A 14,388-nucleotide genomic window follows, 5' to 3' on the forward strand; every position below is an offset into this window, starting at 1 on the left:
GCTGCGGTGCACCAGGAGGTAATGAGAAGTGTTTTTGTTGTACATGTTCTGTCGTGAGGTATGATGTACCTCAGTGGGTGATCAGGGTGAGGGTGCGGTGAATTGTTGGTAATGGTGTATTTTCAAACCACGTCTCAACAGTACAAATCAATCAGAAAGGCAGAAACTCATTGTAAATATGCAATCCACTTGTTATTGCGAAAAGAGGCAGTCGCTGTTGACATAACAAGAATTCCTATCTACACAGGCAGGGTTGGAAAGGTGTTAAAAACAGGTTTTAGCAGCTGACTAACAATACCAGCATTGTTTTCTGATTTTGCAGCCTCCTTCTGAAGAAAAGAGTCGACACAATGACTAGACGAAGGGTTTCCAGGGTCATCAATTTCACATTTGACAAAGGAAACCTTATTCCCTAATGTGGTTGATTGCGACCCCATCATTGCTCATATCACGATAAAAACAAAAAAGATCCCTTAATGCTGAAGGGCGTTTTTCAGAACGTTGCATGATTTTCCTCTGTGGTGATGTTTCTTGACAATACTTCATTAGAAGTTTGCAGTTAAATAACAGAATGGAGGAAATTCAAGTAACGACATTTTTTTGCGAGTAAACCAGTTCGCTGTGTACGTGGCTCAGTGGATTAATGCATCCACTATTGCAGCCTGCGTTTTGGCTGTTCCGCTCTGACTTTCATCCTTTCCGAGGGCGGTACATATTTGGTCCAGATGTGCCACAGCGACCGAGCGTAGTGAGGGAGCCCGCACCAGTCAAAGGGGATTCGAGGGAACCCCTGCCCCCCACCCCCGATAATATTTTAAATAATGGGTTAAAATGGTCCATTTTAGAACAGACTTTTTAGAACAATTGGGTAAAAAGCCATACAATTGGCAATTGGTTTGTAGGGTAACTCATGAAAAAATCTAATAGATGCAAGCCACCAACAGTGCACAGAAGCATTTCTCCAACACATTTTCATGACGCCTTTTCCCACAATACTGCACCATTATACACTAGTATTCCCATATAAGAACATACTCATGTTTGGTTTGCACATAATGCCAGTAATGATACTATCAGAAAACGTGTCCATGTTTGTTCTGTCAATATATGGCAGCGTCCCTACCTAAGAATGTACTCCAGTTGGCTTTACCATAAAAAATGCATGCCAAAGTATGAACAAATGTCCAAACTGGCTGCACTAAAATGCTAGTCGAGCTACATAATAACACTTATCATGCTTGCTTTATCAAAGTTCCCCAATACAAAATGTCATACGGCAATAAGAAATAGCTATACTGGTTGTATAAAAGTGCCAGACTTGCTTCATAACAACACTTATCATGCTTGATTTATAAAAGATGTCCAAAGCAAAATGTCATAACACAATAAGAAATGACTAGACTGGCTGCATTTAAATGCCAGTCTAGCTACATAATACGGATACAATTGAATAGGTCTAAAGAAATTCCCTTTAGCACTACCTTTTTGTCCTTCGGTCACAGAACAAATATCCACAGCACTCAACTTGTAGTACCCAAGAAGGGTAATTGCTTGTTTTTTTATAATTACACAAAATGCACTAATTAAATTGGCACATGGTTTTCATAATCATACAAGGTGAGAAAACAACACAACAGCATGAACAACAATTAATCCAATTGCTCGTGTACTGAAACAGACAATGAGTCCTTCACTGCCATCGTCTGATGGAAAGTGTTATACATGGAATTATTAAACATTTTACAAAGACAAAATCAACAAATGACAAAATGTTCATTCAGAGAACAGTGACAAAACACTGTGATTATTTTAAAAGAAGGTACGTCTACACCAGGTGTTTCAGCAGTCTATAATTATAAAAAAACAAGCAATTACCCTTCTTGGGTACTAAGGGTTGAGTGCTGTGGATATTTGTTCTGTGACCGTAGGACAAAAAGGTAGTGCTAAAGGGAATTTCTTTTGACCTATTCAATTGTATCTTTGTTTCATGAGTAGCCCTCCTGGGCAGAATATGGTCCATACCAGGAGCCCAAATATTTAGAAATAGCTACATAATACTACTTATGCTTGTTTTATCAAAGATGCCCAATACAAAATGTCATGCCACAATAAGAATAATACCACTTCTCCAGCGTGGGGTCTGGCATGGATTCACATGCTCATTAATATTCCCCGTCGTCAGGCTGGGAATCCACGGTAAAAGAAAAAACTGTTTCAGTTTAGTTTCTAAACTGTATTTCTCCTATAAGCCAATCACTGAGCTCTACGTCATACTGCCCCCAGCCAATGACTGCCGTCTACCTAACCCCCTCCTCAGGCAACCATCTTCAGATTTTTAGCGCATGTTCAAGTGTTGGGATTCCTCATGTTTCACTCTTCACCTGTTTGATAGGTAAACTCCGTTTTCGGTTCAATCGAGCAGGTGTGCTCCACCGCTTATCCTTCCGATTAACGGGCACCCATTTTTCGGCATCTTTCATCGCCCCTCATGGGCAGAAATCATCGAGTGTTCTTCTTGGAAGCTTCCAGAAGTCTTCAGGCAGCTGCGGTTTGCAGAATGTTTTTACTGATCACAAGCATCCCCAGTGCCTGTATTGTCTACTCCCGACGCATAAAGAAGAAGATTGAAGATTGTGATGTCTGCCGTGGCATTACCAAGCGCACGATGAAGGATTGACACATCCGGTTTGCGGCAAGGGTCAAGATCAGGGCCTCTACCCTGGGTGATTCAAAGGGGCATGCCTGTTCCAGATCCAGCCAACCTGAGCAGGCTTCTAAGTCCTTTGAGGGGGCTTCATCCGTGGGGGCCCAAAACAAGGCCAAGCACTTTCAAATCTGCTTCCATCGGGGTCGCTGCGCAAGCCTGTCCCGCGACGGTCAGGGCGTGTTCGTCATCTCCGTCTGCCTCGATCTCCAGCCACCGCTCCAGCTCATTGTCCAAGAGAAAGTCAGCTACCCAGAGGAACCTGCAGGAGACTCCGGAGCAGGCCAAGCAGGACAAGGTGTCCGACCTACCCGTGAAGGCCCAGGTGATCCAGGCCAAATCGTCCTTCTCGATCGAGTTGGTGGTGGCTGACCCAGTCCAGGGTGCCCCAGTGGTGGCCAGAGTGGCTCTTCCTCCCAGGAAAAGCCGGTAGAAAAGACTCCGGAGAAGAGGATGCTGGACCTTAGTCCGAGACCAACCCCTCTGGATCTGAAGAAAGGGGGGGCGGAGAAGAACTCCAAGGCACAGACATTTCTTCGTCCGATGAGGAGGAGATACTTTCTGTCCACACCATCCAGGGTGGTGGCGACAATGGTGACGACGATGGGAATGTCGGAGGCGGCGATGACGGTGACGACTACACTGTTGACACAATCGACAGAGATGATGACATGGGCGCTGGGCCCAGCGACCGTGTCCCCCAGGTGCCCCTGAGAGACATATCACAGGATATCCTTTCGACCCTCCACGCGCTGGTGTCAGAGATTCTGTAAGAGGATTCAACTCAACACTACAGCTAAGTCAACGCCTAGTCTAGAATACTGAATGAAAACCCTTATTGATATACCTTTATGTCCAGTTCATGCGTTCTGGATGACTACCCCTATATAACACCCCTCTCTTGGAATCCTCCTGACCCCACTGAGCCAAGAAGTAGTTCTGTTTTGCAAAGTTAAAAGGTTTATTTGGTAATTTAAACAATAGATATATATATCACACTTTATAATAAATTAATAATTGAATAGCACACTTAATCTGATATGATAAAGATTAACAACGGAGAATCTGGCACCAACACGCTTCTCTATAATCAATAAGGAGTTGACATGAAATGGATAAGATAGCAACAATACTTTTATGGTTTCAAATGGATGCAATGTGGAATGAAATGCAGTAAAGAAAATAACTTGATAGAATTTCAGCAAAGACAATGTAATCACTTTCTTGTACAATTCCCCTCCCCCCCCTTGATGCAATGCAAGGAAATGGAAGGAAAGCACACAGTTCTCAGAAATGCAATCAAATGTGATTCGGTTCACCCAGCAACTTAGACTACAGACGTTGAAAACACATGCAAAATGCTTTGATATGTGCTGGCAATGGAGTGAAAATATGTTAAAATGCTTTTAATTCCCTCTAGAAGTTCAGGGTGAGTGGTATCTAGTTAATATTAGTCCAGGCTCACTTTAGCAATGATTCAGGGATGATTAGCAGGTTAAACGAATTTCTGGCAAATGGAAGGCAAGCAGCTTCTGTTTTCACACGTGGAGAAATTTGCAAATCGCGGCAAAATTCGCGAATGCGTGTTCCGCGATTGCGGTAAAACTATAAGGGGTAGGAATGTGGTTCTTGGTGAGATTAAAAGCTAAGATTCTCAGCTTTCAGATGAAAGTTACTGCAAGTCTCTAGCACAAACGGACGCGGAGATATGAGTGATTTAGTGAAGGTCGTTTTTCAGATTTGAAATTTTAAAAGCTCAAAATGACAAGTGCAGCTTGCAACTAGAAAATGACAAGTGACAGCTTTACAAATGACAGGTGACAGTTAAGAGACAGTTCTACTTAGATTAAACTAGATTGAATTATATTATTTTAACTAGGAGATTGGTTCTGCACAGTTTTCTAGGTACTCACACTATATTCTTGAGTGAAATGGGCCTCGCCATGGATCTGGTCAGGTTTTAGACTCGCCTCTGGTCTCTGCACTTCACAGTGATCTGGGTCTGCTCTCTCTCTGGATTCTGAAGATTGAGGGATTTAAAGTCTGGATCTTTCTGCACAGCTTTCTCTGGAGATTGATGGAGGTAAAGTATGGATTTTCCCGGCAGAGCTTCCAGCTGCAAATGGATTTGAAGGTCCCTATCTGTCCTGTCTGTCTGCTTTTATGTGTTTTGAAATGGGTGTGTGTGAGCATCACTAGACCCTACCCCTCTCTCAGCTTCTAATTGGTCAAACTTCCATTTCTCCCTTGATTGGGGGAGCTAAGTTGTGTCAGAGTGATGTCATTTTACAGCCTGCAGAGAGTCCACTCCTCCTGTCAACTTACACACAAATCTAGATTTGAACCCAAATACATATTTGCAGAGGTACATGTTGTTTTAAAATCATCTGCACCCCTCACATATCACAGGAGGTATCTCCTGTTCAAACTCTGCTCTTCCTGGGAGCTTGCATTCAGAAATGGCAATATTTTGCACTTTTTAACTGATTTGCAATACCGGACATTACCCCAAATTTACACGCATGTGCGCAAGGAGTATGGACATTAGTTGATGAAGTGTCAGATTTTTCACATGCACACATTCTGAGTAATATCCTCTTTTCTGCTAAAACCCCCCTGAACATGCCACCGGGTCCTAGCACGTCTTAAAATGTGGGCAGAAAAATCACAAGAATTATGGTGTCATTTAAATAATTTTCACAAGTCCGTACTATGAGTTATTCATCTTTTTGTAAAACCATATTCTGGCTATAGAGGTGTGTCTTTTCAGGTCACATGGTACAGAAACCAGTCTTTCCAGTTTCTGCCAAGCTCAGAGACCCTGCCCCTCCCAGCTTCTGCCAAGAGGAAGCTCCATTTACGACTCCCGCCAATAAAACATTTGCCTGAGTCAGGACAGGGCTTTGTTCAATTTCCTGCAGAGCCCAGGTAATTCAATCAGGGAAGTGTCATATCCCTTTTGGTGTGAGCAGCAAAAGGGCAGCTAGGCCTGGGAACACAGCTGTGACTCAAGTTTCACTCCTGATGGGGGTAGTTGCCAGGCAGAATTCAGTTCCTTAAGCCAAGTTTCAGATAAAATGTCACTTTTTGTTCCCCAGTTCCTGCATTCAAATAAAACTAAACATTTTTACATATGCAGCTAGAATGCTGATTCTAAGTTTAAAACTATGACATTTAAACAATTGCAACCTATGTGACACTCAAAAGTAGGTCACTCAGTCAATTTAAACATTTAGATTTTTTTTAGTGTCTTTCAGTCCAAATTTACTTAAACTGCTGAAATCCACAGCGCAGCCAGTCTTGTTATAAACCTTCAAGTCACTTCAGAATATAACTTTAGATTGTATCCACCTCTCAGTAAGTCTTTCTTTGGCCTGTTTTGGGTTCATTTATTCAGTTTTGCAAAAAGTAAAATCTGGTGTTGTTTTAAAATGCCGGCTTTTGGATAGTGGTGAGTACTGGTACTGCACCCCTTTTTGGGATTTAAGAAAATGAATTCCCAACAGTTATGCGTTTGCTTTTGGCAATCAGCATTGCCATTCCCAATGGTTTCAGACTACTGTGTGGGTAGTCCAATGGTGGTTTTAGGCAGTGTCCTTCTGTGCCCATAACATCGGCAAAAATGAGTGGCAGCCTATTCTTCATGCATTTCCCTGTGCATTTTCTGGGAAGCTCTGGCCATCATGATGTTTTCCATGTCAGTACTGCACAGTTTTGAGGTATGGCTCGGATGCATGGGTAAATACATCCCACAAGCCCCCCCTCTTGCGATGGCCATTCTATTTCACGAATGGGACTCGCAAGACCTGGGATGTTTCCTCATCTTCTTCCAATAGATGGCACAGTTCAGCATCTTTTCCTCCATCCGGTACTGATCGATCGGTTCTCCTCGCCGGTCCTGATGGGAAGATTGGGCGGTACAAAGGGCCCATCGCGTCTCTGCTCCCGGTCTCCGGATCGTCCTCCTTGGCCCGTCTCCAGGTTTTCTTTCTCCTAGGACGACAAAGGAAGAGCGGCAATACCTACTCATAGACGTTTTTCCACCACTGTTGAGATAGTGGGGCAGCATATGCATTTCATCATCACGAAACATTACATTCTTATTTTGAAAAAAAAAACAGTATAACTAAGAGACAGTTTCATGCAAATCACAATATTTTAGAGATTAGATGTGGTATGTTTTTTGATTGGAACTGAATTAGTCTGAGACAGTACCCGCTAGGATTCCAGAGGATTCCTCCAGTTGTTGCAGAGTGTGCCTGGGATGGCAACATTTCAACTGGTTTATGTTGACCCACTTGTCTTCCCCCGCTGCCAAAGGACCTTTGGGGATGTGGATTTTGTAGGCCACAAGAGAGATCTTGTCGATGATCTCAAAGGGTCCCTTCCATGTAGGCAAAAATTTGCGCTGCTTGGCCTGGTTCCTTTGGAAGTTGTATAGATAGACCCGGTCCCCCACCTGATATTCCTTCCTGGAAGTTTTCAGGTCATAATGGGTCTTCATGCTATCAGCCGATCTTTCTAGATTCCGCTGAGCGTAAGCAAAAGCATGTTGGAGGTGTTTCCTTAAATTCTCCACATACTCATGAGTAGTGGAGGCATTAATCAGTGTCTGCTCTTGGGTCCTGTAGAGCAAATGCTGAGGAAGCACCATCTTGCGCCCAGTCATCAATTCAAATGGTGACATTTTGGTTGCAGATGAAGGGGTAGATCTGATGGCCATTAGGACCAGAGGTAATCGGATATCCCAACTTGGCCCAGAATCTGCCACAAACTTTTTTAAGATGCTCACAATTGTCCGGTTGTAGCGTTCCACTGCTCCAGAAGAAGCTGGCCTGTAAGCAATATGCAGCTTTCTCTTGACCCCCAGTATCTCCCACATCTTTGTCATTACTTCACTGGTGAAGTGGCTACCTCTGTCTGACTCAATCCTTTGAGGTAGACCAAAACGGGAAAAGATGTGGTTAATCATCAGGGCAGCTGCCGTTTCTGCCTTGCAATTTGGGGCTGGGAGACATTCCACCCACTTGGTAAACAAGCATGTCACAGTCAACATGTACTTATTCCCCCTAGCCGAGCGAATCACAGGGCCTACAAAGTCGATTTGTAAATCTGACTATGGCAGTGTCATCCCCCGCTTTTGGAGAGGCGCGCGGTGCGTGAGGGATGATGGCTGAAATTGTGCACACACGAGACACCCCTTCAAGTATTGGTCGAGGTCCTGCCCCATGTGTGGCCAGTATGCAACCTCTCTTAAGATTTCCAGTGTTGTGTGAACCCCCCTATGACCGGCGGTGGCCGCATCATGGGCGTGACTTAACATCAGGCTTTGGAATGAGGTAGGAACCACCCACTGATCGTGGCCAGCTTTGGATTTCCTTACCAGCAAACCGTCTTGGATTCGGAACATTTTTGGACATTTCATCAACACTCTTAGGTCCTCTTTCCCAATGTAATCGGTATCCGTCAGGGGAAAGTTCTCAGGGTCCTCAAGGTGCTGGTAAAATTTACCAATTATTGGATCCCCCTTCTGAGCTGTAATCAAATCAGCATCAGGGGTCTCCTTACTCCATTGTGCAATTGAAAGGTCGTTGTGAGCATTTGTCTGGGACCTAGTGATAGCAGTGACCTGGATCTCCCCCAACAGGGACTCAATCTCAATTAGATCCCCTTGGATGGCCCCGGTTTTGGCCAGCTGATCAGCTAAGTCATTTCCAGTTTTGTCTGGTCCCTCTACTTTGGAATGACCCTTGATCTTTTTCCAATAGATGGTCATCTCATTCGAGGTGACCAGATCATCAATGTTTTGGATCAACTTCCCATGTTTCAAGGGTTTGTTGTTAGCACATAACATGCCTCTGGTTTTCCAATTAACCAGGTGCTCCACGAACCCGTTCCGTACATAATCCGAATCTGTGTTTATGACCAGTTCGTGGAGTTGATGCTGGACAGCAGTGAGGATGGCCTGATGCACAGCCATCAATTCTGCCACCTGACTACTTCGGGGACCAATTTTGTATCCAGCGGAGGGTTCTGGGGACTCATTCACCCACGCATTCCCTACGCCGGCCACCAGTTCTTTCTCCCCGTTGTTGTCAACATGGTAAGAGCATCCATCCACATAGACAGTGGGCATTCCCTCACACTTGTCCTCTTCAAAGACTTTGTGTGGGGAATTAAGGTATGCCTCCGTGTTGTCCTTTATTTTTAGACTTTCGTCCTCGAGACAGTTTTCTCTGGCACAATCATGCAAGTCAGCCAGACCTTGAGGGGACTCTTCTTGTTTTGGCCATATCTGACCTCCACAGGAAAGCCTTGCATTGACAGAATCCAGGAAGTAATTCGGGAATTACTCACATTTCCGGCCCGGATTCTGTCACTTTGGAGATATTGCAGAGGCTGGTGTGGAGTCTCCACTATGATGTGTTCCCCCTGGATAAACGGGCGGTAATTCTTCAATGCCCACACCGTTGCCAGGAGTGCCTTCTCACAATCGTTGAATTTTTCCTCCACAGAGGATAAAGTTTTGCTCGCATAGGAGATTACTTTATTGACCTTGTCATGCTTTTGGTATAATACTGCCGTCAAGCACGTATTAGAGAACCCCGTCTCCAGGAAGAACTCCTTGTTTCTGACAGGGTAAGCTAGGCAAGGCGCTTGTGAGAGGCTTCTCTTGAGTTGTTTTACTGCCTCGGCTTGTTCTGGACCCCATTCCCACTTGACCCCCCCCTTCAGGAGATGAATCAGGGGTCTGGTGATCTCTGCGTAGCCCTCAATGAACTTTCTGCTGTAATTAGTCAGTCCAAGGAGGCTCCTTAGTTCCCGCAGAGTTGTGGGGTCTTTCAGTTTCTGAAGTGCTTCCACTTTCTTTTCCTGGGGACAGAGACCCTGAGGAGTAATCTCATGCCCCAAGAAATTAACACGGGTTCTACACCACTGTGTTTTTTGAAAGGAAAGTTTTGCTCCGGCGGCCCTCAACTGGGTCAGAACATAACGGATCTCCGCTATGTGTTCCTCCACAGATGACCTTTTGATGAGGACATCATCTACATAAGCCAGGTTACCCCTCGCACCCAGGTCGGGCATGGCCTTATGTAGGAAAATGTTGAATTCATTGCCGGAGTTGAGGTATCCGAAAGGAGTCCGGGTCCATGTGTACTGCTGGCCCCCAAAGGTAAAAGCCAGTTTGTATTGGTCCTCCCTACTGACAGGCACGGTCCAGTATCCATTGGTCAGGTCTATTGCAGTGAATACCCGTGACCCCTGAATCTGGGCCAGCCCTTGGTCAATGTAGGGCAGAGGCCATCGGGAAGTATGGACCCGTTTGTTGAGCTCCCTGAGGTCGGCGCAGAGTCTCCACTGGCCGCTTGGCTTCAATATTCCCAGCACTGGATTATTGAAGGTGCTGTGGACTGGACGGATTATTCCCCGGGACTCAAGGTTCTTGATTATTTCAGTGAGGGACTCCATTGATGCGAGAGGCAAGCGATATTGCTTCACAAACACAGGAGTCATGCCAGGGTCCGTGGGGATTGTTGTGGTGTGGATGTCGGTGCGACCACAGTCATATGAGTCTACCGCAAAGAGATCTTGGAAATCCAAGAAAACTTGTTTCAACTTTTGCTTTTGTTCCAGAGTCACACAGGCATCAGCTAGGTTGACTCTCTCTTCCACCATCTGCCTGAAGCCTGGAAAGACTTCTGGTTTGGCTATTTCAGCGGCCTCCTCCAGCTGGGTGGAGAAGTCCCTGGTCAGAGTGCTGATTTGGACTGGAGGCTTCAGGTGGGAAAGGCAGCCCTCATGGACCTGGAAAATCACCTCATCCCTCCTGAAGTCACAAGTCACATCTTCCTTACCATAGGGGCAGGAAGTGTACACCAGGAAGTTCCCCCCATGCCGGGTAAAAATCCTGTCTGGTGTTGTATTGTCCTCACTGTCACTGTCAAAACAGTCCTTGGGGATTGGTCCTAACAGTTCATTTAATAAGTCGATGGAAAAATGTCGGTCATCAACCGCCATTCCAATAATGGGGCCTGCGGCTAGAGTAATACTCTTTAAGTCGCTGTTATCCACCTCTATTGGAATGGTGTCATGTTCTATGTTGACTAATGGAGTTGGGTTTACCCCCAACCCTTGCTGTTGGAGAGAAGCATTTAGATGTATGTAAGCATCAGGGTTTTTCAACTCTTGTCCCCTTTTGACTTTCACTTCCAGGGAGAATTGTCGGGTCCTTTCTGGGATGGTGACTTCCTCTTTAACCTGAATTTCAACTGCATAAGGTAGCAATTGAGCTGACCTAAATGCTTTTTCTGGATCATCAAAGCTCATGGGATTATCCGCTAATCGGGACCAAGCTTTGAAGTTTATTAGGTCCAAACTAATGGCAAAGCGATTGAGAATGTCACTGCCTAAGTAAAAGGCGGCAGGGACGTCTCGCACGACCCAACAATTATGGACTATGCTCTTGTTGCCAATGGAGATTTTGAGCATACACCTGCTTGGCAGGAGATGTTTGGAATTAGGTGCTTCCAGGTCCATTTCCCACTTGTCTATCAGTTTGAAGGGGGGAATGGCTGGATCTTTTGGGAGTTGGCGAAACATGGCTTCGCTAATGAAGCTCTTACCATTGTTCACGCACACTCGAGCGGGAACAGAGTCCTTCCCATCATTTAACTGAACAGGGATGAACAACTGCTCTCCAATTTGCTGAATATCAGCCAGGCCCTGAGCTGATTTCACATCTTTCTGGACTATAGGAGTGGGAGTTTCTGATTGTGGATTAGTATAGAATCTCAGAGTGTTTCCTTCCAGTGTGGAATACCACCTTAAACTGGAAGGAAGGTTGATTTTCAGAAATAGAGAGGACCCCCCATCACCAGTCTGTTGTCCTACTGCTATTATTGTCACGTCTGGAATTTGGCTATTCTGGAAGTGAAATTCTACTTGGTCAGATTTTTGTTCAACCATGTGGCAGGTGCCGTTTAAACAAACATGGTTGACACTCTGTTTTAATTTTATTGGTCGGCTAGTCTGGGTCCAGAGGACCTTGTTTACACAATCTATTAGGGGTGACAACCTTCTCAGGAGGTCATTCCCCAGTAAACAAGGGGTGCCCTCTGGAGTCACAACTATGACCGGGTGTTTCAACTTGTGTCGCCCAATTTTAATGTCCAAGTCTGCCGTCCCCTCGACGGGAATTTCCTTCCCGTCAAAGTTCTGCAGTTGTCCAGGAAGGGAGGTGAGAGGAATTTGGTAATTCTCTCCCCTTCCTGCATTCAGTTCGTCAAAGGCCCTTCTGGACAGAAGGGTAGCTTGAGATCCCGTGTCCACCAGCGCTGAAATTGTACCCTGCCCCTGTACTTGTACCGGGGCATAGTATCTTCCCTCCTTCCCCGCAAGGGGGCACAGATAATGCACATTTTTGGACAACTGGTGGGCTAACTTTCTGGTTTTGGACATCGCTAGCGAAGAGATTTGGGCAGAATTCTGTGGAGAGCCTTGGGAATCTGAAAGAAAAAGTTGGCAACTGGAGATCAGAGCCATTTTGGGTTCCCCTGGCTCCGGTTCTGGGCCGCCCCCCCCTTTTTGGAGGCAGTCACCAGGATGGGTTTGAACCAGGGGATTTTCTTGCTGTTGGTACTGGGATGAGATAGTGGGCGGCGGTAGCTCAGTCTCCACATCTCCCCAGTCTGGATTTGCATCCCTAGGGACCCATTTTTCTTCGGGAGGAGTTCCCCCCTCACTGAAGGAGAAGATCCTTTTCACAGGATCCTCTGAGGATCCCTCTGCCTCAAATTGGAAGATCTGTACCTCCTCCTCAAACTGAGTCTGTTTGGGTCTTTTGTTTCTCCTACCCCCCCTCTGCTCCTTAGGAGGCAGACTTTCAGGGGCAAGAGATTTTGTTTCCGGTTCCTGGGTTTCCAGGGGCTGTTTACAAGTGAGGAAGGAAGCTTCCTCCAAGGCTTTACACCCCCCTTCCCTTTGTGCCTCCTCCCTGGGAACCGGTGAGTTATCGGGGTGCTGCCCCCGTCATTGTTCTGGGGCATCAGGTCCAGAGTTGGGTGCGTTCTGCGCCGGCATGCCGGTCTGAGGGTTCTGCTGAGCCCTCAGTATGTGACCCAGATCCCGCGCCATGTTTTGAACCTGGCACTCTAACTGGGAAACCCGCTCAGGCTGATACGGGGCCCTGTTTTCTCCCCTGGGCTGATCCCGGGAAGGGTAGCTGTCCCTCCTCTGGTAATACCCCGGGTTGGGAAGATTTGGGTACCCCTCCACCCTTGGCCTCCCCTCTCCCGGATTAGGTTGTCTGGGCTCAGGGAATTGGAGAAAGAAGGATGGATGATTTTGGGGTTGGAAATTGGGTGGATACCTGGGGAAAAAGTTCTGCCCAGGATTTGGAGAATTTCTGCCCTCCTGTGGGAAGTTGGGATGGAAGTTCCCTGGGTTAGGTGCTTGGCTGGATCCCCCCCCTTGGGCTGGAGGAGTCCACACATAACCCAGGATGGGTCGATTTCCCTTGTAACGGGGACTTACATAATCAGGAGAGCGAGGGACCCCATTTGTGGGGCTGCCTCCCTGGCTCCCTGTCTGTGACTGGCCCGAGGACCTTCTGGGCCTAGCATTATTAGGTGCAGGTAGGTTTTTAGGCCCCCCCATCTCCAAATCCAAAACGGGGGTGACCTTTACCTCTGCCACCTTGGCAGCAGCTTGGGTGCTGTTGGCTTTGGGGTTTTTCTGGGCATTACTTTTGCTATCTACCGGTTTCTGCACCTCATAGATCCGGGTCGCCTGTTCAATGACCCAGTCTAAAGATCTTTTCTCGTGAAAATCCCTCACGAGCTGGGTCATTATGTATTTGGGCAAGGCATGGAAAAACGTATTAATAAATTCTCTGCTATCCGTGGGCACCCTTCTTGTGGTCTGTGCAAAAGCCCGCTTTAACTCCTGCACAAATTCTTGTGGGGCCTGATCCTCCCCACATTGCAAATTGTAGGCTGCCTTGCGAGCCTCTTGAGGATTTCTATGAATGGAAAAATGTTTTAATATGGCCGCCCTATAGGTGGACCACCTGGAATGATTTTGGTCCTCCAGCCCTGCAAAGAAACTGGAGTACTCTGGGGAGAATGTCCACTTTACATATTGGATACAGCTTTGGCTGTCCTTCAAATGGAAAGTCTCCATCATTTGCTCAAACAACTCTAAGTGCTCCCAAACAGAATACTTAGCGTTCTTATGGTAAGGCGTGATGACGCTCCTGATCGCCTTAATCTGCTTTAAGGGGTCCTTAATCAAGGCCCTTTTTGCCTTATTGGCCTTTTTGGTTCGGGTAACCCTTGTCCATTCGTCCTCGGACTCAGAGGCACTGCTCCCAGAGGTTCCCGTCTGTTCTTCCAGGTTTTCCCGGATTCTGCGAGCCTGGGAATGGCTGGCAGAATGTGGGGACCTGGTCTCCTGTGTCCTGCGCAGTTCAGAGGAGTCTTCAGATTCCTCCTTGCTGCCAGGATTTGATGGGTACCCCCTCCACTGACCTAACTGGTTAGAGGTTTTCAGGATGCCCTTAATGGGCCTACTCTCCTGGGGTTCCCCATTGAACTGTACTGTACTTGGGTGCCCATACCCGGATGCCCAGCCCTCCATTCCTGAGTGGTACTGGCCTATGAGCCCCATACTCTTAGCTGGATAGT

The 14,388-nt window shown here is 46.5% G+C and overlaps 1 protein-coding gene across 2 annotated transcripts in view; it reads left to right on the top strand.

The window, feature by feature from the left end:
- Positions 1-14,388, top strand: part of ADGRV1 (adhesion G protein-coupled receptor V1) — a 2,479,945-nt gene that overhangs the window by 2,243,634 nt on the left and 221,923 nt on the right. The window lies entirely within an intron of this gene.

The sequence above is a fragment of the Ambystoma mexicanum genome, chromosome 6p (genome assembly GCF_040938575.1).
Source record: "Ambystoma mexicanum isolate Mex_15411 chromosome 6p, UKY_AmexF1_1, whole genome shotgun sequence".
Classification (NCBI taxonomy): domain Eukaryota; kingdom Metazoa; phylum Chordata; class Amphibia; order Caudata; family Ambystomatidae; genus Ambystoma; species Ambystoma mexicanum.